Source organism: Natator depressus, chromosome 15 (assembly GCF_965152275.1).
Source record: "Natator depressus isolate rNatDep1 chromosome 15, rNatDep2.hap1, whole genome shotgun sequence".
In the NCBI taxonomy this organism is placed as follows: domain Eukaryota; kingdom Metazoa; phylum Chordata; order Testudines; family Cheloniidae; genus Natator; species Natator depressus.
Genome location: NC_134248.1, coordinates 23,843,036 through 23,870,517, shown reverse-complemented (window position 1 = coordinate 23,870,517; position 27,482 = coordinate 23,843,036). Strand labels below are relative to the sequence as shown.

General features: G+C 46.1%; 2 protein-coding genes across 12 annotated transcripts in view; both read right to left on the bottom strand.

The window, feature by feature from the left end:
• SCARB1 (scavenger receptor class B member 1) overlaps positions 1-27,482 on the bottom strand; it is a 540,196-nt gene that overhangs the window by 195,646 nt on the left and 317,068 nt on the right. The window lies entirely within an intron of this gene.
• Positions 1-27,482, bottom strand: part of NCOR2 (nuclear receptor corepressor 2) — a 398,218-nt gene that overhangs the window by 294,959 nt on the left and 75,777 nt on the right. The gene's annotated exons all lie outside the window — the stretch shown is intronic.

The window sequence follows — 27,482 nt, the reverse complement described above, 5'->3', positions numbered from 1 at the left end:
CCCCAGCCGCAGCCCCGGACCAGGCTGGCCAACCCCAAGAGCAGCCCCAGCCCCGCGTTCGCTGGCCGGAGCAGCCCCAGCCCCTCTCCCTTTCATCAGATTTGTGTTTGCAGGAAGGCCGACTTTTATTCTCTTTTAAAGTGCTTCATAAATGATGATGCTATGTAAACATTACATGAACACCACACACCTTTGATCTAAGTCACTGGGACCAGTATCAAATACCAGGAAATCCACCCCAGCACTGGGTGTATTTTCGCAAGCATTCCACTCACCCACCTCTTGAACGGAATCTCAGATGTTACACTTCCTTTTTCAGCCACAATGAAAAAAACCCAACCCGTGAGAGAATCTCCCCCCCACCCCAAAGAGCGATTTACAAGTTGTTGATTTTTATAGACACTTTAAGTGGTTTGTTTGGAGAGGTTTTTAAGCCCCGCTTTGTCAGGATTTCAACTCAAAGTAACTAATGTCTTAATGCTGCCCTCTATTACCAGCTGTTTAAGAGGCATTAAGCATTATTCCCGTATTAACTGTTAAATTATACAAAGCATAAATTTCCACCACTGCCTGGATTCAGCAAACATTGCCATTGCAGTGGTGAACCCTTTATGTGCAGAACTGCAGTTTATTTATGTGCAAAAGAAATCAACATGTTATTCCAACCCATCTCCGCACATAGTAACCCCACACCCGAAGATACCTAGATCTCAGCTGGGGTATCCATTTGTGCCTAGGGTTTTGCGAGTATTGCAAGATGTATAGATCCCGGTCACCAGCACACAGGGAGCAGCACAGAACGTTTACAGTGCTGTAAATTGCAACTCAGCCCCTTTCAAACCGCTCCTGGCCACTGCTATAGACAAGAGCACCGCATGCCCAACCCAGTGTCTGTTTCAACCGAAACAGCAGTTAGCGTGCACAAAATAAATAAATAAATAAAAGCAGTGGGGAGAAGGGGAGAGAAGAGAGGAAGTTGCTTTTTCTCCTTGGGACCGCAGATCGGCCCCGACAATAAACCACTTTGCTATCTGCTGCAGGCAGATACGCCGCGGTCACAGGAATGCCTCTGCCTCGTTTATTTGCCCATTTCCAGGCATCCTTCACAAAGGCATGCCCGTTGGGGCTGACATCAAAACAGCCAGTGACCACCAGTGTGCTGGATGCTGCACTGAGCAAATTGCCTTGCTGGCTAGAAGCACCCTGACATTCCTGCTGTCACCACAACTGTGAGGCACAGAAAGAATCTGCTGCCAAGAATCAGTGGCCAAGCAATGACCAGATTGGGGGGGAAGGAAGATGTTCAGGTGAGCGTTGCAATGAATGATAATGATCTGCAGTCCTCGGAGGTCCTCCCAACCCCCTTAATAAGTGGGTATTCTACAGTAACCGGGGGGGGGGGGAGAAGAGAAGGGGGAGAACACATGCCAAGAAAGTTGCCAAGGTCCCACGGAAATGCAGAATCAGGAAGAGAAGCCAGGAGTCTCAACTGCCAAAGTTCCCTGCTCTAACTGGTAAAGAACAGCTTCCCCTGCACACCTGCAGCTCACAAACTCACTGCAAAGGAGGCTAGTCCCCTTCCCTCCTCCCAGTCTCCTGGTATATTCACCGAAGAAAAAGTTGACCTGCAATCCTTGTCTTATGAAGGCATCTGGAGCCTTAAATTCCCACTCCTCCCCCACAAAAGGAGAAAATTTTACTATCCAGGAACTCGATGCTATTCAATGGAACAGACCCTGGAGGGCAGGAAAGCCCCTGCAGACCAAGGGGGAAATTTAAAGCACCCAAACGGCAGCAGTCATTCATTTATACTTCCATTCTGACTAACTTCTGCTTGCTGTTGCAACTGGATGCCACGCTAGTTTTCACTCCCTGTCCTAAACTATGGGTATGTCTACACTGCCACGTTGCAGCACTGTGATGTGGGCAGTGTAGACATGCTTTATCACCGGGGGAGAGCTCTCCCGGCAATAAAAAACAAAACAAAACCCACCCCGAACAAGGGGTGGTCCACACTCCCAGCAATGAAGTGCTGTCTATATCGGCGCTTTTCAGCGCTAAAACTTTTGTCCCTCAGGGGGGTGTTTTTTCACATCCCTGAACGACTAAAGTTTCAGCCCTGAAAGTGGCAGTGTAGACACAGCCTAATACGCCATGTCCCTGCTGCACTGTTGAACAGCTGGTTCCTTCACCCACCACTGAAACGCAGCAACCTCTAAGGAGGAAGGAATTCCATGCACGGGTGCATACTGGTGGGCAAATTTTGATCCATTCATACCTGGACAACCCCCACTGACTTCACTGGGCTTGCCAGGATGCACCCCCAGAGGAGCTCATAAAGCTTGTTGGGATGAAAGTCCCCATAGAAATTTAAGATCCTCTCCTAGCAACTGATTCAAACTCTGTCATCTATGAGTTGGCAGCCTCCAAAGAGTTAATGCAGACAGACAATTGCATTGCAGGCTTAAGGGAGCCTTGTGCGGTTAGTGGCTTTCAGTACTTCAACTGTTTCACTCAAAGCTATGCTGGCTCAACAGGTGGATTGCTCAATGCCATCACAGCTGCCTGTATTAAAGAAATGGGATGACTTTTTGCCAATCCGACCAAAGTTTAAACCAACTTTAAAACTCCGCACCAACTGGGATGATGCAGCGTGCGAAGTTTTAACACAGGGCCCTAGTGATCACCCTTAAAAGCATTTCAAGTTTGCCTGTGCACTGACTAACGTTCCTGCAGCACTCGAGATAGTTGCTGAACTTCCCTATATGTTGTGTACTACGTACCTTGGCAAATTCATGGTCATGCTTTTGTGTTTGGGAGGGAATGCATCGTCCAACTCTGCCCTAGACAAAGGTATTAACCTGCTTGAAGAGGGCAATGGGCAAGTACATTCACATTTCACGTAAACAAAGTAACAAAGCTAACAAGCTGAGGAAGAAGCAGTTTAGTGAGCGGGGCGGGCGCGACGGACAGCATCTGCACCACCAGATGGTCTTCCTGGCCCTTGAGACAAAGGCCATGGAGCTGGAAAGCCTGAAGGGGAACAAAAAGACACTCTAGGTGATCCATCAACCACTGAGGGAACACAGAGCAGTGCTCTCTGAGCCTGGGCATGGTGGATGCCCTTGGCCTGTAGGGCAGGAGAAACTGTTTTAGGCAATGCTATACCTTGCTAGAAGTAAGTTTTTGGTCACTAGAAAGGAGGTTTTGTTTGGTCTGTAACCTTTTTCCTGTCTCGGTGATCTCTCCTTAGTATCACACAATCTCTGTTAATAAACTTATTCTTAGTTTTAAGAGCTCCGTGTGGCTATACTGGCAAGTCCCTAGCTAACCGAACAAGCTGATGTATATACGGTCTCTTTGGAAGCAGCAAACATCACTTTCTGTGAGTATCCGGTGAGAGGGACTGGACACCACAGAAAGGGAAAACGGAGGAAGTGGGGTTCACCCATTGCTAGGGCTGGTTAATGTTAAGGCGGGCAGAGTCTCACGTCTGCTGGCCAGACAGACAGACAGCTGAGCGGCAGCACAGCTCCCACCGGCGGAGGCAAAGGAGTAAGACCGTGGCTTAGGGTTCTGGGCTCTCCGAGGAGAGTGTCACACACACCAACAGGCAGCAAAATGGAAAGGGAAATCAAATTACCCCCATGCAGCTAGTGTCCCAGCCTTTCAGACCAAACCATTAGATTACCGCTGTCTCTCCTTATTTTGACCTGGAGCAGACATTGTCTCACAAGAAAAGTATTTCTCTCCCATACTGACAGCCTCCATCAGGGACCATTTTAACCGCAGACCTGCAATAGCCATTACGGCTTTAGGTTGGGATAGATTTACAACCTCTGATTAGAAACAGCAGAAAGTGAAGTTTGCCAGCACGTCTGGCACAGGACTATGACTGCAGAGCTGCGCAATGGGCAGCTTCAGTCTAAAGAGTCTCCTGCATCCATTTACATGCACCCGTTTGGCAGGATCAGCAGAATTATGCCCCTGTTCTGACACTTAAACTCCTTTTCGTTATAAGCAGGCCATGCGCCACTGCATTCGGAGGGATGTGTGGACAGCCTTGTGGCCGCAAGTGCATGGCAAAGAAGAGCCAGCTTTGATTACATCAGTGGCCTCCAAACTGTGGGGTGCACCCTCCTACAGGGGGCACAGCAGGGGGCAGGAAGGGAGTGCCCCCCAGCCCCACTTTTCCCCCAACTCTGCTCTGGCCCCAGCCCAGCCAAGGCCAATTGCCCATTCCCACCGCAGCCCAGCCGCGGCTCCACTCCCGGCCCTGGCCCCACCTCGGCTCCGTTCCCAGCCCGGCCCCAGGCTCCCCCCGAGGGTATATTCCTGGCCTGCCACGGACACGTTATGTGCATTTGGGTAAACTAGTTAATCACTCTGTGCCTCTGTCTATCCATCCACAAGATGAGGCTAGTGAGACCCACCCACCTTAAGGAGGATGCCAATTTATTCACATTTGTAAAAAAGTCTTGAGATCCTTCAATTAATGTGTGCTCCATAAGTTCTCAAACTTTTTAAAGCAAAGATGAACTGAAATAAGGATCATAGAATGCTCTGTTTCTTAAAGAGCCCAAGAGTGCTCACCTCACAGGAATCTGCGCTCCCTACTATGAAATGACGTGGCTGTGTTTCCGAGCTGAACACAACATATTGTGGTCAGACCTTCCACGGCCTGTAATGTCATTAGTGCAGTCATTGTACTTCTACAGCCAGTGACCAAACCAGACCTTGGACAGGTTAAAATCATGACTGATGTTTTCCTTTAAAGACTAGTGCATGAAGAAATAATTGAGGTACAATGAAGTGTGTTTAGAGGGGTTTCCAAAGAAATGCTTCATGATGAAATGATAATAGATCTCTCTATTCAATATGTGCATGAAAGTTCCTTGGAAGACCGTCAACATTATATACAAAATGTGTACATGTAATGTAGCTCCTAAATCCTTTGGATTGAAAAGCAGGCTGGCTGGCATAAACCTAGGGCTGTATGCACAGCAAAAAAGACCCAAACAAAGGTAACACAGAGGGCACAAACAAACATTCAACAGGAACAGAGCCTTGTGGGTTAGACACTAAAAACACACATGTAGAATATTAAAAATCAAGATTGCCCAAAAGCTGCATATGGTATGGATAAAATAAATGCTTTTTCATGCCTAAGGTGGCACATGCAGGGGTTTACCTACACATTTTTCACTTTTAAAGGTATTTTTATTCGTAGCTCCTAAGAGAAGAGTATGGAAAGTGAAAAGAACACCAGGTCTGGACTCTGCGTTTGCCAATTTAATTGCCAAAAAAGCTGAAGCCTACCTTCCCCCTTTGCAAAATAGAACAAAGTAGTAATGGCGATACCACCATCTTCCTCCTGGGAGGGCCCTGCCGCAGTACAGAGCAATACCATGCACAGATCCCAGAGCTTGCTGCAAGCAAGGAGGATCAGAAGCCCTGATCCAGGACAGCTAAGGGACAGTATGATCTAGTGGCCAAAGCATGGAACTAGGACCCGGGGGCTACTGACTATTAATTGTTCTGTGCCTTTATTTAAAATCACCACATATCACACCCTGCCATAATCAACATAAACACTGCAATATTATTCTTCTAAAGCATGGTGTTGTGGATCATTATTATAAAGTACTTTTGGGGTAGGAACAGGGACCTGGTAACTTATTTGCTCTCTCCAACTTCATTTCCCCATTGGAGTGATGCAGAGGTCTTCCAGGGGGTACAGCAACTCATCTGGTTGCTAGTTTTACAACAGGCTACGTAAAAAGCACTAGCAAAGTCAGTACAAACTAAAATTTCATAAAGTGACTTGTTTATACTACTCTATATATTATACACTGAACTGTAAGTACAAGATTTATATTCCAATTGACTTATTTTATAATTATATGGTAAAAATGAGAAAGTCAGCAGGAACAGTGTGCTGTGACACTTTTGTACTTCTACGTCTGATTTTGTAAGCAAGTAGTTTTTAAATGAGGTGAAACTTGGGGGTACGCAAGACAAATCAGAGTCCTGAAAGGGGGTACAGTAGTCTGGAAAGGTTGAGAGCCACTCGTGTAATGGGATATCACCAAATTAACAGGGCAATGTTTATAAAGGGCTTTGAAGATGAACTGCCTATCAGAGGCTGCCTCTCCCCCCAAATGATATTGCCACAGCCATGGTCAAAAGAAATGCTCCAGCTGGAGCACCAGTCGGTATAAAAGGGGAGGGAGCTGCCAGCAGAGGAATCTTAGTGACTTTTCCTCCAGGGCAGATTGGAAGAGGTCCCGAGGGTTTTTCGCCTTCCTCTGCAGCATTGGGCACGGGTCACTTGCTGGAGGATTCTCTGCACCTTGAAGTCTTTAAACCATGATTTGAGGACTTCAGTAGCTCAGACATAAAAGTGAGAGGTTTATTGCAGGAGTGGGGGGGGGGGAAATTCTGTGGCCTGCACTGTGCAGGAGGTCAGACTAGATGATCATAATGGTCCCTTCTGACCTTAATATCTATGAATCTATGCCGGGGATGCTAAGGAACAATTCTGGCTCTTAACTCATGCAAAAATCCCTTTGACTTCAAAGAGTGCTGGGGAGGTTAAGATTTCGCCTTAAGAGACAAAAACACAATGGTTAACTCAACAGGTAAATTAGGAAATAAGACAACATAAACAATTGCTGTGGGGTTTTCCCAACGTATTTCCCTATTAAATAAAAACCTCATCCCATTTCCTTTTCTCTACAGTGAGCTGAACGTGTATGGGACAGTCAGTTTTCATGCCCACTTCTCTCTCCTGGCAAGCATACCGTGCAGCAAGTTGTAACTCAAATCTCCCAAGGACGCAGTTAGTGCATCGGGCACTTTGGAGTCTTTCAAATCTTTGGCAAGAGTGCTGAGTCGGGGTCCATAAACGTTACTAAGGACAAGACAGTCTCAGCTGAGCCATGTCTGGATTTTATCCTCAAGGAGACCAAATACATACCAATGTCTCTTTTTGTCACTAATTAATAAATATAGGCATCTCAAGAGCGTGCAGGTTATATGGGACCACTTCTCAGATGCACACAGTTTCCATTCAGAAAATCTGGTTTATATATTGGCAGCAATGCTAACACTTAAGAGAAACTGACAAATAGGACTTACCCTAGGTCATGCAGCACATTAGAGACACTTAAGAAAAGAAGCCAGTTGTCCCAGTTCTAAGTACTAGATAATTTTTTTTCCATCATGACACAAATTCATGATGAAATGGTTATGTTCCAAAATGAAAGGTGGCACCTCTACCAACACGTATCACTGCTGAAAGCAGCAAACAGAGATTTTAGCCAGCATCACGCCTTTTAAACCTTTCCAGCTGAGGCTTGGTCTACACTACAAATTTAGGTCAACATAAGCCGCATTAAGTCGATCTAATAATGTATGTGTCTACACTTCGGAGTCCCTTCCACCAACCTAAGTGACCTGTAAAGTTGACTTCTGTACTCCACCTCCGCGAGAGGCGTAGCGCTTGATTCGATATCCACGGGTCGACACGGAGATAGTGTAGACACTGCAGTGAGTAATTCAAATTGGCCCCCACAGTGCTTAGCTGTGACCATTCTGGAGAGTGCTTTCAACTCCACTGCACATCAGCCAGTACACAGGAAACAGCTGCTCCCCTGTTAAAGGCCCAGGAACTTTTGAGTTTTCATTCCCTGTTTGATCAGCGTGGAGAGCTTGTGAGTACAGCTGATCATGGAGACTTAAAGCCGCAAACACACTTCAGCATGGAGTATACAGGAGGTGCGGATCTTATTGCTGTGTGGGGGAGAAGAGTCTGTGCAGGCAGGGCTCCCAGCCAGCAGAAGAAACTCAAACATCTATTGCAAGATTGCGTGAGGCACAGAGGGAAGGGCTACACCAGGGACATGCAGCAGTGCTGCGTAGAAGTAAAGGAGCTTCGGCAAGCGTACCAGAAGACAAGGGAGGCGAACAGTCGTTCTGGTTCTGCCCCACAGACATGCCACTTTTATGAGGAGCTGCATGCGATTCTCAGTGGCGACCCCACCACTGCCCCAAAACCCTCTGTGGATACCTTCCAGGAGCCCCAAGCAACAACGAGGAGGATATCGTTGAGGAGAAGGAGGAGGAGGAGGTGGTGGTGGTGAGGCAGGCAAGTGGAGGATCCATTCTCCCCGACAGCCATGAACTGTTTGCAACCCTGGAGTCCATCCCTTCACAGGACTAGTTGGCGGCAGAGCGTGATGCTGGGGGGGGGGGGGGGGGCGGCACCTCTGGTGAGTCCACATTTCCAATCAAACTGTAGGGGTTACATGCTATTATATTTTATGTTTAATCTGAACAAAAAAAAAAAAAAAAAAAAAAGGTAGGTGTAGTGGGTATCAATGGCCACTCCAGCTACGCAGAGGGTGCTCTCCGAAAAAGACTGTTTATGTGCACAGGGATGGCCCAGGAATCCTCCATGGAGATCTCTAGAAGCTATCCTGGAGGTACACTGCAATCCTTTGCAGAAGGTTTCTGGGAAGGGCTGCCTTATTTCGTCCACCATGATAGGACACTTTCCTGCGCCACTCTAGTATTAAATCTGCTGGCATCCCTGCAGCACACAGCATTGCAGCATAAGGACCAGGTCTCTACCCAGCTGCTTGCAGCATCTCCCTTGCTGCCTCTGTTACCCTCAGGACAGTGATATTGCATAGGGTCACCCAGGGGACACGGGGGAAGTTTTCAGCGATAGCCCTTAAACCACAAACCATTCAACAAGTAATCTGCCCCACTGATGAAATCTGGGTCACACAACCAGACTTTCCTATATGTGCCATGATTGTGGTCAGAAGGGATGACCATGTATTGCAAGCAGCATTGGGAAAATAAAGAGGCGGGGGGGGGGGAATGGGGGTGGCAGCTTCCTGTTTGTCTCCCTTCCCCCTCAACCCTGTGCCGCTTTTGTAAAAAACAAACTAACTAACTATCTGGGGAGCTTTACACTGGTGTCTATCCTCAAGCACCATCCAGGTTGCTGGGGGAAAGGGGGCTTTTCTCAAGTTCCAACTGGTGATTCTAATGACGTCTTCACAAAAGCAGCAGCAGCACAAGACCTCTTGCCCATGCCTCCGTGGCCTACTCACCATGGCTAGAGCAGCAAACCAACTCTTGCAATAGCCAATGGTTGCGATTACGTTGTGGCTTGCAGTGAAGTGTATTGGAGGGGTGTATTTTTAATTTTAAAAATTAACCTTGCACCAGTATGAACTGTCAATGCTACTCTTGTGCTTTGCATTCCTTGCAGCTGAAACCTTGTCCGTCAGCGCATCCTCCACACCAGGACAGACTTCCCCAGATCAGAAGGCAGAAAAAGACTACTTGCGAGGACACGTTCAATGAGTTAATGTGTGCCTCTGAGAGTGACAAGACGTAGCTCAGAGCATGGAGGATTACGCTGTCCGAGAACCTGGACATGGACAGGGAGGACAGGAGAGCATGCAGGGAACAAGAGCATGCCACCCAGGAAGAGATGCTGTGGGTTATGAAGGAGCAATCAGACACGATGAGGCATCTGCTTCAGGTTCAAGAAAGGCAGCTGGATGCTAGAGTCCCTCTGTAGCCTATGCTGAACCTGCTGCCATTGTCGCCCAGTTCTATGTCCTCCTCCATCAAACCTCCTATGAGGCAGTGGGAGGGAGTGGAAAGTTTAGTATCTCTTGCACTCAACACCAGGGGAGGGTACAAGGACCCGAAGGTGCCCATTCCCACACCCTTCATTATTATTGCAGTGTATCTGTAAATAAGCTTTCCTTGTTTCTCTCCCCCCCCCCCCAGTGTTATCAGCCCTTTTGCCCCTATCAGCTTACTTTTCTTTGCTGTCTCTCTGTTTGTGTGCATAATAAAACTTAACGGATTGAGGAGAAAAAGACTATTAATTCAACACATGGAGGAGACACTTTGGTAAGGAACAACAAAGATAAGTGTCACAGTACTCTGGCTCATTGCTGAAACTTGTTTTCAAAGCCTCACGGAGACCCAGAGCCCCTCAATGCGCTCTTCTTATTGAGCTGGTGTCTGGCTGCTCAAAACTGGTCATCAGGCAATGTGCCTCAACCCCCCACCCCAGCACAAACTTTTTTCCCTTTGTTTCAGAGATATTATGGAGCATACAACAGGCAGCAATAACAATGGGGATATTGCTTTCATTGAGGTTAACCTAGTAAGCAAACAACGCCAGCAACCTTTCAAACATCCAAAGGCACACTTCCACCACCATTCTGCACTTGCTCAGCCTATAGTTGAACTGGTCCTTACTGCTGTCCAGACTGCCTGTGTACGGCTTCATGAGCCATGGGAGCAAGAGGTAGGCTGGGTCTCCCAGGATTGCGACTGGCATTTCAACATCACCAATGGTAATTTTTCAGTCTGGAAAGATAGTCCCTGCCTGCAGCTTTCTGAACAGACCGTGTTCCTAAAGATGAGCACATCATGCACCTTTCCCAACCATCCCACACTGTTGTCAGTGAAACAGTCCCTGTGATCCACCAGCACTTGCAACACCACTGAGAAGTACCCCTTTCGGTTTATGTACTCTTGACAAGGTGGTCTGGTGCCAAGATAGGGATATGCGTTCCATTTATCTCCCCACCACAGTTAGGGAACCCCACTGCGGCGAAACCATCCACTATGTCCTGCACCTTGCCCAGAGTCACTACCCTTCTTAGCAGAAGTCTGTTGATGGCCCTGAAAACCTAGATCACAACAGATCCCAGGGTAGATTTACTGTCTCCAAACAGATGCCCCACTGACCGGTAACAGTCTGGTGTTGCAAGGTTCCACAGAGCTACTGCCACTCACTTCTCCACTGTCAGAGCAGCTCTCATTTTAATATTGCTGCACTTCAGGGCTGGGGAAAGCTCTTCACACAGTTCCTGGAATGTGGCCTTACGCATTCCAAAATTCTGCAGCCACTGCTCGTAATCCCATAGCTGCATAACAATGTGGTCCCACCAGTCAGTGCTTGATTCCCGGGGCCAGAAACGGCACTCAACTGTGTCAAGATGATGCGTGACTGCCGCCAGCAACTTTGCTAATTGCTCCGCTCTGTGTCTTCCAGCAGGGCTGCTTGCGTGGCATCACATTGTTCGGTGCAGTGGCTCCTGTACTGGCTGTGTAAATACTGCAGGATAAGGTTGAGGGGTTTTAATGCTCACAACAGTGTATAGCTGAGTGCGGTCCATGCTTATCGTACTATGGCTTCTGTGCAGGTAACCCAAGCTTACGAAAAAAGGCTTGGTTTGTTTGCCATTGATTTCAGGGAGGGAGGGAGGTAAGTGCATCATGGGAGGCTAACGCCACGTTCCCATAACCACCTGTGCCAATGTTTTGGTCCCATAAGGCATTGCAAGCCCAAAGCAAAATTCCACTCAGCTACGTGCACTGTGGGATAGCTACCCACAGTGCAGAGCTCCATGCATCGATGCAAGCCTTGCTAGTGGGGATGCACTCCGACCGACCCAATGAGCGTAGTGTGGACACGCAAGATTGACTTGCTTAAATTGGAGGCTCGATGTCAACTTAACTTTGTAGTGTAGACATGGCCTCAGTCTGATGCTTTGTCCTTGGATTACCTTCTCCAACATTTGTGAAGTAGAGCATGTCCTCGCATCTCCGCCTTACAGGACAGTGTCAGATGCTCTCAAGTCCTGCCAAATCCACTCCACTTTGTTATATTTCAAAATACCAGTATCACACATGCTCTATTTTTAGATGTGGTAGGACATAGATCTTGGCAAGGGAGAGCACCTGCAGCAGCCCCTGTGCATCTCAATCCTTACACCAAAAAACAATGTTAATCCAAACCCACCTTTCCATAACAAAAGAGCTCTTTGTGGGTAGAGAGAAGGGAGATGCAGGGAGAGAATGACAGGTTTCAGAGTTGCAGCTGTGTTAGTCTGTATTCGCAAAAAAGAAAAGGAGTACTTGTGGCACCTTAGAGACTAACCAATAAGTACCTCCACACAGGGGCCCTTGAAGGAAATGCCTGGCACCCAGCTTACCTGCATGACCCTTCCACAAAAGTAAATGCCTCTGTTTTCTTTCGTTTTCCCTGAAGGTGCTAGCTGCAACCTACAAAACCAGCCAATAAGGCTGAGATTTTGAAGGAGGTGCTCAAATCCCATAAAACAGGCACTAATTCCCTTAGGCTCCTTTTAAAATCATGTTTCAGGTAAAGCACTGAATCACCAGTCCCCTCCCACCGCACCACACTGTTCCTCTGTTTTCCGACTGGGAGTGTCTTCTGCTCCAGCTTCCCTGCAGCAGAGCAAAGCCAGCGAGCCAAACCGAGGCAAGTCAATGGAGCATGCCTTTGTTCCCGAGACAGGTCCCAGAACCGATGCCAAGTTTGGGCACACCAGTCTCATTTATTACAGCTAACGAGAGCCTCGGCTTTTAAAATTCAGCAATATTCATTAGAGCAGGAAAATTCAAGCGGGTTTTTTTGGAATTTTTCCATTCAATTAAAATTAAAGGCTTTTTAATAGAGACGCTCATTACTAATGGGAATAGTACACAGATTACACACAGGCCTTTAGAATAGCAAAACCCATCAGCAGAGAGTTTATGGCACAGCCCACCCCTGATTATGTAATGATGTTACTTCTGTTGTTGTGCCAGGATGCTTGTGGCCTGGCAAACTCACTGAAATGCTTTTAAACAACTGGAAACAGAAAACACACACTTCTGAGCAGCCAACTGGTCATGCTAAGCACCCAATAGGGATGCTACAGATAATGGAAGATGCAACGGGGGGGAAGAGCAACAGAAGAAAGGGGGTGTTGGATCAATGCACAAGCCACTCACAGAACAAAGGAGTTATTTTAAGAGCAGGCTGGAAATAGAAAGCAAAATAGACCAATATGAGGTCTCTGTTGAGGATGCTCTGCAGAGATGAATGAAAATGCATGGAGAGAAAGAGAGAAGGCCTGGGTGCTGAGATGGGAAGGGAAATAGGGTGGGGGTGGCAAGATGGCAAAGGATAATAATCCAGTACCAAAGAATGGATTAGATGGAGATGGTAGAGAGTACAAGGCAGGGTAGATACAGTCAATTAAGAGGATTAGAAAGCACAGCCGTAGCTGAAAAACCTGAAGACTTTTGTTGAAAACGGTTTGGTTTTTCTATTGAAAACTCAGTTTGAGATGAAAAACAAAAGTTGAAAACTCGACACCTGGAAAATTTCAGCCAGCACCAGCTGAAAGGACCAGGCGGGGCGGGAGTGAGAATGCAGCAGAAAAACAAGAATGGGGATGTACACTGGGAGGACATTTCTCTCGTTACAGGCCTCAAAACGGAGCACCTCACTAACTGAATGCAATCCCTTATCCTCCAATTCTGTCATTTAAACAAAATAAAAATGATACATGGCTGCTGCTTTCCATCAGCATTGCAAAAACTACACTTGCGTCCAGGGAAAACACTTGATTTTTAATATCACATGGGAACTAAAATATCACTAAGATTTATAAAGCCATTCACGGTGGGTGAAATTCCCTTCATGCAGAGGGCTGCATGCAGACGATGTCGTACTTTAAGTCCCACTTCGGTCCTATTCCGAGGTGTTAAATGGTGCATAAAACCGACCGAAGACTCTGCCCAGAGGTGAATTTCACTCAGACAGAAAAGACCAAACAGCCTGAGGAAGCCACAGGGACATTTGGGGAAAGATTGCCATCTAGATCCAGGTTGCAAAAGCAATAACTTAACCCACTGTTAAAGGAAAAAAGCCCAATGTTGCCCTATAGTTTATTGCTTTTCTTTAGAACCCGAGGGGTTACTGATCATTTATCATCTTCTTTACTTTGCTGGAAAGCAATCGGGATAAATATATGTGCCAGTACCAAACCCAACCCTGTAGGTTTGCTCATTAATGTGCTATTCCCCAAATTTTAAAAAAAAGGATTACAGTTCTTCCCTTGAGCCTGATTTACAGCTTCTACACCAAGTGTGGTAACAAATCCTACCAAGACAATCTTAAAAGAAAATGAGTTCCTTCAAAACCAGCGTCTGAGTCAATGATTTTTGGATCAGATCTTACCTTTCCAATTACCATTTCTGTGGTGTATCTTGAAATTGTGCTTCCTTCACTTAGGAAGAAACTGGATTTCATTGACCTCCTTTGTAAATTACTTTGAGATCTACTGATGAAAAGCGCTGGATAAGAGCTAGGCATAATTATTACTATTATAATATTGTATCTGTCCCTAGAACACTATTTTTCCTCTTTCATCTCCAGCCCACTCGCCACACTCCAACTCAATGCTCATATTCAACATTCAGTCCTTTGAAGAGAGCCACTGCATGGTCTATGGGCCACGAAAGCTTTCCCAAATAGGACTTATGTGGCATACAGGCCCTGTGTTGACTCTCTGAACAGGGGTGAATTTCACCCTTAATAAAGTACAATGACTATACAGTCATGACTTGATTTGTAATTCAGTGACTTAGAGGAATCTCACACAAGACTAATCCAAATCCCCCACAGAATTCTTGTGTGTTAAAAATGGCATTAAGCATTTGATACAAATCCAGGCTCTGTCAGTCCCAGCCACCCAAAAAGGTTTGGGACCACTCATGAATGTAGCAACAGACTGCTAAACTGGTCCCATAATGGAGACCTTCATCTGGGCCTGAGGAGCTGAAGAAGCACGGACCTTGCAATTGAACCATCTTCATGGGTAATGATCACTCTGAACACAGTCTTGGCTTCACCTTGTCAGTCACTATGTTCAAACCAAGGATCACCATTCCCTGTACACACAGTACCAAGAAACAGGTGCTTCAGTTACTCAGCTGGTATCTACTGCCCTCCTTATTTACACCACCACTGCAGTACCACACACCCTACATAAAACAGTATTTGACATTAAGACCTAGGAGCACTTTCTAATCCCAGTTATACCAGTGAAGCGAAACAGTTACTTGAAATTTAACCAGCATGCAACCAAACATTTGTTAAAATGTTGCTGAAAAAATTTGCCATTTAAGCCATGGTCCCCAAGTACATTAAACTGCAGAATAGCCTCTGTCACTGTAACAGCCCATTTTGACATCCATTTGCAGTTCTCAATTGTTAGACTAAGATGTAGCATGTTAGGCTAAATGATGCTTTTGTAATTTCTCTTGAATGTTAAGCACCTGTAAGGATATTTCAAAGAACATGCAGCTCATTTGATTTGCAAACACTTAATTTATATCGCTGATGAACACAGGTCTCTGATGTCTTGTGCACGTGGTGGAAGCCCAGGGATTCATCTATTCAAGATTCTTTTGTTGAACAAATTACTCAGATCATGAACAGCATTTCTGACTATTTACATCCTGAGTAAAGCAGCAAAACACATTTCTGGATTTCCTAAGATGAATTCTTTGAGTCAGATTGTATCACTAAACAGCTTCTCTTTTTGTGGATTCCCCATTTCAAAGAACACAAGTCTGCTTCGTGTTATAAATTATTCCTTTTGCTTCACGATTCTCTCCTGATCTGGGAATTAAACTTTACAGAATGGTTTCTGAAGAGCAGAGACTCCTGACATAAAAGCTAAACTACTGTGACAAACCATGCAACTTAATGCCTCCTATCAGATAGCAATTGAGAAAAAAATTACCCAGAAGAGCGCAAACTAAAAATGTGCAAATAAATGAAGTTACCTATACACTAAGGAACCCAAGAAATCAGCTGCTCTGAAGATCTGGTGGTATTATAAGACCATGTTGTTAAATTGAGAACCTACACATTTCAAGCCCAACAATTCCTTCACTTTAAAAGGGTGCAGAAGAGGAAGAGCCCTCAAAAATCCAAACTCTGCCAGCCACTGGCAAGGCTGTTAAGCATTATGCACTGGTGCTGAAGTGCACAAAAGCCTTTCAGTGCCTAGAGGGAGACTTTAATTTCTGTCTACAAGCTATTACTTATCTAAATGAGGAAGGCAGAACATACACAATGGCTCCTGCAGCTCGGACCTGTCTCTCCAACTGATCTGCTCTGAGCTAATGAGCAGCAACTTTCAACAGTCCCATCAGCGAGCTGTTAACTCCTTGTGAGAGAGACTTTCAGGAGGAGGAGGAGGAGGAATGAAAGGAACAGAAACATATGAGTCAAACAAAACATCAAAGCCCCGTTATTAACCAGGACTAAAAATTCACTCTCCCTACTAAACAGGAATCTCATAGCAACAACACTCAGATTGTCAGAAGAACGAACAGCCTGCTACACGCGCAGAGCACCTGCAACCTCAGTCTAGCACTGAAGCCTTCTGCTGTTTAGGCCCTGTGCACATTTCAGTGAGTCGGTTCTTTGATGGATGACGTGTGTTGATGTTTCACAAGGGAAAGCCCCAGAGCTTCTATTTAGATATTTAGCCCATGCTCTTTCACCGAGGCCTCCTGAGGTAACAGGGCCTGATCTGGCGACATGCTGTCTTCTGTTCCCACTCAGGCAGGCTCCTTCTGCTTTCACTAACCAAGCGGTTTCTTCATGGTGCTAGGCTCCCTCAGTTCCCATCGATCACCAGGTGTCCAGGGAATTCAGGACCTTACAGGAAAATTCCCCTCCAGCCCTGAAGGAAATGGCAACGTTTCACTCAGGCAAGGCCTCAACTCCCAGTGACTTCAGAGGGAGCAGAAGGTACTTTGCAGGATCACGGCCTTGTGTTCTTTTTGTAAGGAAAGGGTCACAACGCAGGTGAGTTTTCATGATATTTAAATACCTGAGTGCAAACAAGTGGGGAAACTGGATTTAAGTCTCTCCCTGCCATGCTCAGGGCTGCCCCTTCTTCCCCACATAAGCATAGAGCTGGCTTCAAAATCATGAAGGGCTTTTGGGGTGTTTTGTTTTGTTTCGTTTTAATTTTTTTAAATAAATTTGGGATTCTTTTATTTACAATCCTTAGGGTGCCCTCAGGATACATTTTCAAGCTTTCCTCAAGTCATAAGGGCTCGAAACTTACTTTAAAAACAACCCCAAAAGCCAAGGTTCTCATGAACTAACATGACTCCAGGAGCTAGGGTTCTTGAGAAAACACACTAAGTATTGCAAGACTCACCATAAAACTGCTGGAAATGCACAGAGTGCTGGAAACCGAATCACTAAACTATGAAAGTGACATTAATCCACAAAGTGATACCGGCTGGCCTACTTTCAAGGACCAAGCTGAATGGGGGGCAGGGATGCTGACTCTGGCAAGGTGGGTTTTTGTTTGTTTTTTTCCTTTAAATTTCAGTTCCTGGGGCCATGTTATTGTCTGAGAATTTCACCTTTCATTACAAACAACAATAACAAAAATTGTTTTCAGCCCTCCTGGTTACAGAGAAAAGTTGAAAACAAGAACCTTAAAAGGTTCACAAACCAGAAAGGAAATACAAAGTTATATATATTTTAAAATCTCATGATTTTGGGGGGTCTGATATGATTGATGAACACTTGTGCTTGGCAACACAAAAGGGGTAGACAACTAGCACAGTAGTGAGAAGTTAGGGCAAAGAAAAAAAAAATCCCCTTTCAGCTTCACTAGTAGGCAAGGGATCATTTTGTTCTGGTTTATAATCGATGAGTTTTATCTTGACTGCAGAGCCTTTCACTTTTACAAAGGATCATTTTCACAGCAGCTTATTAGGATGCATACACAGCTTGCTTGTCCTATTAAGAGTTTATAAGGCAAATCCCTATATGATGCTTCACTAACGAAAATTCATCCCTAAGCTCTAAAAACCTGCGGGTTTGAAATGCCTCCCTGGGTCTCCGAGTCTGACAGATGGTGCCATCTCTGCGATAATGAAAACCAGATTTGGACCGGAGAACCTTTTGTAGTCTAACATTTTAAGTAGATTGGATATTTTGCATGGGATGGAGACCTGGTTGTGACGCCTAAGGGAGGGTGGAAATATCACTGAGAAGGGGGAGGAAAAAAAAAAAAAAAAAAGAGATGACAGACAGATACAAGGTTTTTAAGTTAAAAATTCCACCTGCCAAGGAACTAGATGGCTATGGGGACTGGCAAAAGGGTATCACATTTTCCACTTCATGGTCATGCCCTGAGCTCAGCAACTAACATGGTTACCATCTCAGGGAAGTTGCCTGGCTTGGAAGAAATGAGTTGGGGGTGGGGAGGTCTTAGTCCGGTTCTTAGCAAGTGTCCACATTTCAGAAACCATCTCCACAGCTGGCACCCAGCCCAAAAACCAGCCAAGCCAAGGCTGGAATAGGCACAGAGACTGATTCATTGTGCCCAAGGTCATGGGTGAGACACACCCAAAAGGCAGCTCACCTTGTTCTGTGGAGAAACACTCCTTCAGTCTCCAGGGCTGTCGGTCTGGCACCTTTCAAGATCACTCAACTCAGAAACTATTAAATAAACAAAAAAGCAAAGTCCCAGCTACCAGTGTTGAGTGGGTTCCAGTGACTCACGAGCCCAGTTCAGCCCTGGTGTCAAGCAGGCTCTAATACATCACATCAGTGATGATGTGCCTGCTCACAGTAAGGCTGAACTGGGCATGTTCTCTTCCGAGATTTCATGAAATTACTCATCTCTCGCCTCTCTCCCCCCATGTGGTGGAAATTAAGGAGAACCGTCAGGAAAAACTGCTGCGTGGAAAACTCTCTGTGGAGGAGTCTGGGAGTGAGGGGAACTCCCGAGTCATTCAATTAAATGAAAAGAGACTGGACAAAAAACACTGGGGAACATAGTGCAGGGTTAAGTCCTACAATGGCGGAAGCATAGCCCATGGCCCAACTCTGACTTCTACCATGCTATGTTGATGAGACACCATAGACTACAGAACCTTACAGGGGATGCATATAAAGGCACTTTACAGATAACGCAATCAAGAAACTCCACCAGAGCACATAACCTTGAGGCAGACCCCTGAAGCAAATTGGGATGAATACTGTTTTCCCACAATGAGGAGCAAACAGTGAATTCCCCCGTTGGATAAGAGTTCACCACTCGAGCCCTGTCCTTGTTAGAACACAGTAACCCAATAAAAAAGGGAGCATTCGAACACAAGGGATTTAATTATACCCCTCAGAGCAAAAAAAGAGAGTCATCCACCAGTCCCTGACAGGTTTCAGAGTAACAGCCGTGTTAGTCTGTATTCACAAAAAGAAAAGGAGTACTTGTGGCACCTCAGAGACTAACCAATTTATTTGAGCATAAGCTTTCGTGAGCTACAGCTCACTTCTGTCAGAGATTCAGTCACACCAGTGAGAGCTCTTGGCTCATAGCACATGGATTAATTAGCAACCTTCCCTGGGACATATGTACGGCTCTCACATGAAGTCACTCTTAACTCCCATAAGGTGTGAGCACAAAGCTTCTTAGTGTATGGAACCCTTATGGGGATTGGCAATAATTGGCCAGCAACCCCAAAGTTCACATCCCAACAGCCAGCAAGACAACAACATTATAATTATTTGTATTGCTGTACTGATTAGGAACCCCAGTCGTGGATCAGGGCCCCATTGTGCAGACAGAAATAAGAGAATTCATCAGTTTCAGAGGGATTTGTTCTGGATCACCCTGCACCAATTAAAAAGGTAATTAAATATTTTTGCATTAACCAAACCTAGAGTCCCTGGTTAAAAAAAAAAATAAAAAAATGAACATCCAAAAAAATGCAACAGGCAGGCTGTATGTTCTAAACATCGATACAATATTTCCTTGCTGTGGGTTTTCTTTGCTTAGACGTTCAACAGAGTTATAAAACGTGGATGTAGGTTTCTCTTAAATTCCACAGAGTGGTCCAAACAAAACCCCCAAATTACACAATAGAAGAGCATATCCTTTACGGTTACATTCTATAGGGTTTTCTCATAAGAGCTGTATCATATTCCTTTCAGATTTTCATTTGGTAGGCTCTCTGGGAGGGAGAGCACAGGGAAATATGGCCTCCTCTTTAGCTCTTTAACACTGTGTAATCTATGGCTTCACAATAGGCAGACAATGCTGGAGAGCCAACCTTCTCGGTTCCTAGGGTACAGGGTCTGCTCTGCTATCTCGCTGCAGCACCCTCTGACCGCATGCCTTTGGCAGCGCCTTCCATATCACGTTCCAGATGCCCCTTCCTCAGGGAGTCAGTCAGAAAGAGCCCATTGTAGAGGCAGCCAGGAGGCCACGAGGATGGGTAGCGGGGGAGAAGCAGACTCGTTTTGCTTATGATTCTGCTGGAATGTCCATGTTCACTGAACTGTAACCAATACCCACTGGCCTGATTGTCTCAAACCGTGGCTCAAATGCCAATCAAACAAAAACTAAACAAAACGAACAATTCCTGCTACACAAAGTTCAGAGGCTTTCACATGAGACTACTTTTCAAGCCAAGTATAAAATACCCAAGAGGGAAATACAGACATGAGACTTGATTTCTCCTGGCTCTTCAGCACCATGTTCTGAGCTCCCCGGGAGAAGTGAGTTTCCCATTAGAGGCTGCTCCTCTCCATCTGGCCTTTCAAACACTAATCTTCTCTGAAGAGGGCAAAAACAACAGATGGCAAGGAGCTGGGGGAATTTTTGTTTGTTTGGATGTCTGAGATGCACATGCCATCGTGGGTGCACAGCCAGAACAGTGAAGTGAATGGAGTCCAGCTAGAGGATTGGAGAGCTCAAGAGATTGGCAATCAGACTCCAAACCTTCCAACTCATTTCAAACCTAACCTGGGTCTGCAAGTCATCACACTCTGATGGCTGTTCTTTGGCCCTCCCAAAACACACATGGAAGCCCCAAACACTCCCCAGTGGATATATAACCGGCGTTCCCAAAGCTCCCCCATCCTCAGCATTAAGATGCCCTTGTGTTGGCAAATCTCAGAAGGAACACCAGGGAATGAACGGACCCCTCTCCTGGGCACATTGGTGGGGGGTAGATGCAGTGCGAAATGGAGAGGAATGGAGACCAGTGGTTAGTCCACTAGTCTGGCACTCAAGAGACCCAGATTCAATTCCTGACTCTACCAAAGGTTCCATGCGACACCATAGGGAACTGACTCCCTCAGTCTCTCTGAGCCTCAGTTAAAACAGGAGTGTAACAGCACTGCCCTGTGTCCGCAGGGTGTTGAGGGGATAAACACATTAAAAGAGCATGCGGCACTCAGATACTATGGTGATGGCAGCCAGACAGATGGCCTGAAACGGTCTATAGCATGGGACAGGTGTCACGAGGGTTCCACTACCGACAGACCAGTACTGAACCATTCAATGAGGCGGGGGGGGGGGGGGGGAAATCTACCTATACCACCACCTTAATCACACAGCTGTCTTAGTCCCCTAGAATAGAAAGGAACCTGACAACACACAAGGCACTATACTAAGAACATAAACTTTGATACAGGTCCCTTTCAGGTAGCAGACCTCCTAGGAAACAAGATTCTTATGTCCCTAGCTGCTATTAAACAATGGAAACCACATGGACAAACTGAGCTGCTAGAGGCATCTAAAAACTCTCCCCTCCCCAGTCCCCCAGAACTACCTAAAGCAATTGCTAGAACCATGCACTGGGTATGTTAATCTTTTACCAGGCAAGACAACTAATCTCCTTTATTCATATAGGGCTATTGGAAAGGCAGCTTTATATATCCTGTAAAGCTGCCCCTCCGAAAGGCCTATGTGACAAAGAGGATTAGTGCAGGCTTAGGACCGAGGCAGGACGTATTACACACCTCTAACCCTTGGCAGAGTTATTCTTCCATGCATCCAACTAACACATTCGCATCCTGCAACATAGTGACCGTTAGCCCCCTGCCACTAAAGCAAATGGTAGGTGGGGCTGTACTGTGGGAAAGTAACAGCACTATAATCTGCCCTCTGGTGCTAGAAACTCTATCGTGGCACTCCAGCGTCCTCTCAAGTCCAAGCTGCCGTCCTGGCGCACAAAGTTTCCAGATTCCGGGTTTAGAGCTCGAGGAACGAAGGAAGCACCCAATTTAATTCTCATTGGCCTCAGCACCAGAAACAGCAGATGAAGGGATAAACAGCTGATCTATTTTAGCCCCTCCCCCTTACACTAAAAGGGGCACATTTGCTGCAACATGCTCCCACTCGCAGAAAGTGAAAAAAATCATTTCACGTGGATTTACAAGGACATACAAGTAACTATGACCATGGAATTGTTTGACAGCATTTCAGGGCAAATTTACATCACAACCATTCCCCAAAAGTATCCCACCCCACCCCCCTACACACACAGAGAAATCTTGCAGGCAGAGTGTGTGTGGCTTTTTTGTTTTGTAGGTTTCTTTAAAAAAAGAAAAGAATCAGCCTTCAACAGCGCAAGACAGCTCCCACGAGCAACAAATCCTGCACGTGCGGATCAGCCTCGTCAGAACAGTTTTGAATCTGAAGTGCTCGAGCTCTCAGAGAAAAGCCAGCCATTAATTCTCAGAGAGTGAGCGATTTAACAAGCCAACCGTATATTCCACCACAGAACTGAGTCAGGATCACTCACTGTAATCTATGCAGCTAGGGACAGATTAAAAGTTAGCGTGTAAAAAGCAGCACTTCCTCACTGAACATATCTGCTTCCTGTGAGCCAAGTTTACCCGGAACGTAAACAGGCACCGCGTTATTGATTCAAACCAAGCTGCACTTCTTGTCAGGCTTTCAGCCTTGTGTACACCCAGAGCTTTCACCAGCAAGTTACTGAATTAAGCTAAATCAGTGGAAGAGTTTTTACATGGGCTTGACTAGAGTGATTTTAAACAGGCACAAGCTGTAGGCTTACACCACCCTTTGTAATCCCATGCAGCTCTGCAGAGCTATTCAGCTGACTCACCCTGACAGCAGGCTCCAACTCAGGGATACGAAAGGGTGAGCAGCACTCTGAAGAAGCGAACTCCAATCAGAAGAGACATGGTACCAGGCTGAGAAAATCCCGTCTAGATCTGGAGGCACAGCCCTGCCTTCGGGGCTGCGGTACTTTGTTTAATATAGGCAAAGCCCAGTGAGGGAAGACTCTGGACAACAGTTTATTGTGCGTAGCAAACAGTATTGCGATTCCACCCATTCACACACCTGCTTACACCAGGGCTGAATTTGGCCTTTCGTGTCTTCCAGCCACAAGGTCCTTCTTTACTGACAAGCTAGTTTTATCACTCTCAGTACTGCAGAACCAATGCAGCCACAGGTGAGAGCGCATGATCCAACTTCCTCTAGAGCATCTTCAACAGATGAAATCAGTGGAGTACCAATCAGGTATCCTTTATTAGTCTTTTTGTACTGTGTTCTTCATCAGCAAAATGCTTTACCAAACACTGTTCACAAGGCCAATTACTAGAGTGATACAAGGATGCGGCTTGATTTGCCGATCACAGGTTTAATTTATAAGGCTGCATGCTAGGAAAAAAGAGAGACATGACGTTGGACTTGTACATTTAATATGGAAGCTTACTGGGTCATTTTTTCTTACAGTCACTTTTCTTACTGTAACTGCTCTTTACTCACCAAGTGTTACAAAAGAAGTCCCACCTTGTAACCTCTGGCATGGAGACGCCGACGTACAAAGAGTACTCTCCCTTAATGAAGCAGCCCCAGTGAGATGTTGCCTTTCATGAGACAGAGCAGAGGCACCGCAGAGAGAGACATGAAGATGCCCACTCTAAACTAATAGCCAGTCTATACAGCCCCACCGTTCAGATTATGCAGGGCTGAACTGCAGCCAAAGCCCTGCGCAGCAACTCCGACATGTCGATTCTGCTGGCGCAAAGTATCAAGGTACCTAGTTCACATCAACATAGTCCTCTTCACACAGGACTAACGTGAGCTAGGTGCATTTGAGTTCACACCGGCAGCGGCCACGCGCGGGAGTTCCCACGCAGTACTTTGGCACGCGCTGCAATTCACATTCCCCTAGTTGGCACTGCAGCCAGGCAGACGTAGCCTAAGATGCTCTTCATAAGAGACCAACAGCATTCCCAGAGCTCAGTCCTGCAGGTTGCTTGGAACCTCCTGGGAACCTCTCACTTACTAATGCAAGTTTGTAGCCTGTTCTGTCCTCTTTACGATCCTAAATCACAGGGGTATCCGAGGGCCTGATCCGCACCTTACTGCAGTCAATGGGAGCCTTTCCACAGTCTTCAATGGACTTTGGATCAGACCCAGTGTGCTTTCACTGTGATCGCTGCTTTCATTGCCTTCCCTACACCAGCGGTTCTCAAACTGTAGGTCGGGATCCCAAAGTGGGTCGTGACCCCATTTCAATGGGATGGCCAGGGCTAGCATTAGACTTGCTGGGGCCTGGGGCTGAAGCCCAAGGGCTTCAGCCCTGGGCATCAAGGTTCAGGTCCCCCACCTGCAGTTGAAGCCCTTGGGTGTCGGATTCTTCCGCCCCCCCCCCCCCACACACACACACACACTTCTCCCCACCCCAGTGCAATAGGGCTCGGGCTTTGGCTTCCCCCCCACCCAGGGCAGCAGGGCTTAGGTGGGCTCAGGCTTCCATCCCCCCTCCTGGGGTCATGTAGTAGTTTTTGTTGTCAGAAGGGGGTCACGGTGAAATGAAGTTTGAGAACCCCTGCTCTACACTAATTAACCCTGTGCACATTAAACCACCAGCATTCTCAAACCGGTTATTTTTATCAAGTGCTCAATCTCTGTATCAGGTTATGATAAGATTTCACAGAGCAGTAACACCAAGGCAAATGGTTTCAATGCCAGCAAACAGCAGACCGAGGAGGTAAATATCTGATCAGATTTGGGTCTTTTAATATAAAAAAAAAAAAAAAAAATCACACGACATCCTTTGAACAGCAGCGAGACCCGTTCCACTCTGCTGCTCCCTAGACTTGCTGGAAAAACATCGAGCATCACCTGTGATAGAGTATTAACTCCAGCCCTCTCCAGGTGTAAAATATCATTCCTGCCAACCTACCAGGCATTTCAGGTCTACTTATGTCTACCGTATATTTATTTTACCAGTAGTGATGCTAATGGAGAACCACCACATCAGGTCACACTACTTATTAAGTTTCTATTTAGAAACGGTTTCTAATGGTTTAATCAATCACTAATGGATTTTTAGTAAATGGTAAAAACGATCATTATGAGACATGATTCTAGGCAATTATAACTATTTCACCTTCTCCTGAGATATTTATAACCATTCTATAACACATACCACTCATGCCTGTAACATGCTAATAATATGTATCTATCATTTAAGTATTGCTGAATGGAACCTTTATAAATATAGATCACGTATACTCCCACTTTATCTCGCTGCAGTTACAAATACAGATGATACATCACACAGAGCAGAAGAGTGGTCCAGTGGGGCAGCGCTGAAGAATATTTAATAAAGTCAAAAGCTCCAGGCTAATTTCCCTCGAGAGTTCCAATTTACTGAGTCTGTCGCAGTTAGAATCCATCACCACATGGCTCAGCCAATTCAGGTCCCCCATAGAAAAGAAAGAGTCCCATGGACTCTCTATAACACTTTGACTTGAAATGCCCTCTTGAAACTGAGAGCAGAACACTCAACAATGGATGAGAACTTGGGCAGGTAAATACCAGTTACTTACTAAGCAGACTACAAATCTGAAAATTCTGCCAGTGATTTCTTGGTGGGCAGAGAGTAACATGACAGTTGTTAACCTCTGAAGGGAGGGGGAGGGCATAAACGCACTTCCATTTAAGACGAATGCTCAGAGATAAGGAAAACTTCAAAACTGCAACAGGGTCAACCATTGTCAAGGCGGACTGGCTCAGGGCAGTAGTCACTGTCACTGGTTGGAAGGGCTTGGTTCACAGGCATTTAAGTACTACAGTTCAAAATCTGTGACTAAACATCAAGTGCCAGATCCTCAGCTGGGGTAAACTGGCACTGCCCCCATGACTGAAGTCAATGAGGAGTTGGCCCTAAGTCTCTAACATATCTTTCTTTTGTTGTTCTCTGGTTACATATAAAAGCACCGTCCATCCTCTCTTTCCAGGACAGCAGGAGGAAGGAAGAAGGAAGCAGAGATATGGAAGATCCTGCCAGAAGGGGGGTGAGACTCTGCAACAATTTATCTTATTTTTATTTATTTTCCATGCAGCCCTCCCAGAACATCCCCAGGGGAAGACAGGGTCTCCTGTCTTGCAGCACCATCCCCTACTCAGATAGGCTCCCATTGTCCCACCTTCCGCAGTTAACAGATTCCTTCTGGAACCGCAGGACTTGCTTCGCTCTCCTCATCTGCCTTGGGGAAGCAGATGTGGCTACGCAGACACTGGAAGAAGCACAAGCAGGCTATGATGAGAGAGAACAAACCTCGCTTCTCTGCTGGATCTTGCAGTTGGTTTAAACCCCTGACACAGACTCTCTCTTCAAAGCGCAACAAATTCAGCCCTGGCCAGGAGAGACCAGCTGCCAGATCTAGGGTTCTTATCTGATTAGAAGGGATGGGAGGTGGGGGATGAAGCTGACTGGGGAATACCCATTAACCACAGTGGCAGATCTAGGCCTGGCACGCACACCAGGGATCAACAGGTTCCGTCTTTGCTTTATTGAGCCAAGTCAAAAAGACAGATTCGAGTCATGACTCCAACAGATGTTTCTGGGTTTTAGGCCAGTGATGAGAACCAGCCCTTCTCCTCCCACCCACAGCTGTGCCAGCTCAGCTGGGGTCCAAAAACACAAAGTTAACCACCGGGAAGGCAACACAGACTTTCTGCCCCCCCTCCAACCCCAATAGATCAGGCCACTTGTCAAGTATCCCAACCACACAGCCTCTAAAAATGCTCCTTTGGGGGATCTGGATCCAAAATTCAAATCTATTTGCCAGCTGTTCTGTCATGCAGCTTCCAATAACAACAACATGTTTCAGATGTTGCTGAACATACCTTGTAGACGAGTGGCCCAGGAGAAGATGTAAAGGAAAGCGGTCACTTAATGTGTAGATTGAAAAAGCATCTATGCTGTCAAAAATAAAAATAAAACAACTCACCTTCCTTTACACTGCAAAGAAAAACTCGCAGCTCCGAGCCAGGGTCAATTGGCTCAGGCTCGCAGAGGGGAGGGTCTCCGAGCCCTGGCTCCAGTCTGAGCAAGCACATCTACACTGCTCTTTTTAGCCCTGCAGCCTGAGTCAGTTGGCCTGGGCTCAGAGACGCCGTGGGGGTGGGTTGTTCTTTGCAGCGTAGCTGTACCTTTAGGCACCTCAATCTAAAGGTTCGTTACTAGAGGTGTTCAGCGTTCTAAAAGGTTTAAACGTGAATGATTTTACCTAGAAGTCTGAACCAGGCCATTGTATCTGAGGGAGAGGAAGAGAGAAATCCTTCCACTGGTTTAAAAAGATTTCAGGTCACTGTCTCTTTTACGTAACCATAGCGCACTTAGGATAAGATCCATCACTAAGATGGATTACAATTTTATCTTCTCTCAGTAGTGTGATCTTGCACAAATCATCATATCACTGGGGAAAAAAATATTTTAAAATAATTGCGCCCAGCAACGCTGTCACTGTATAAACA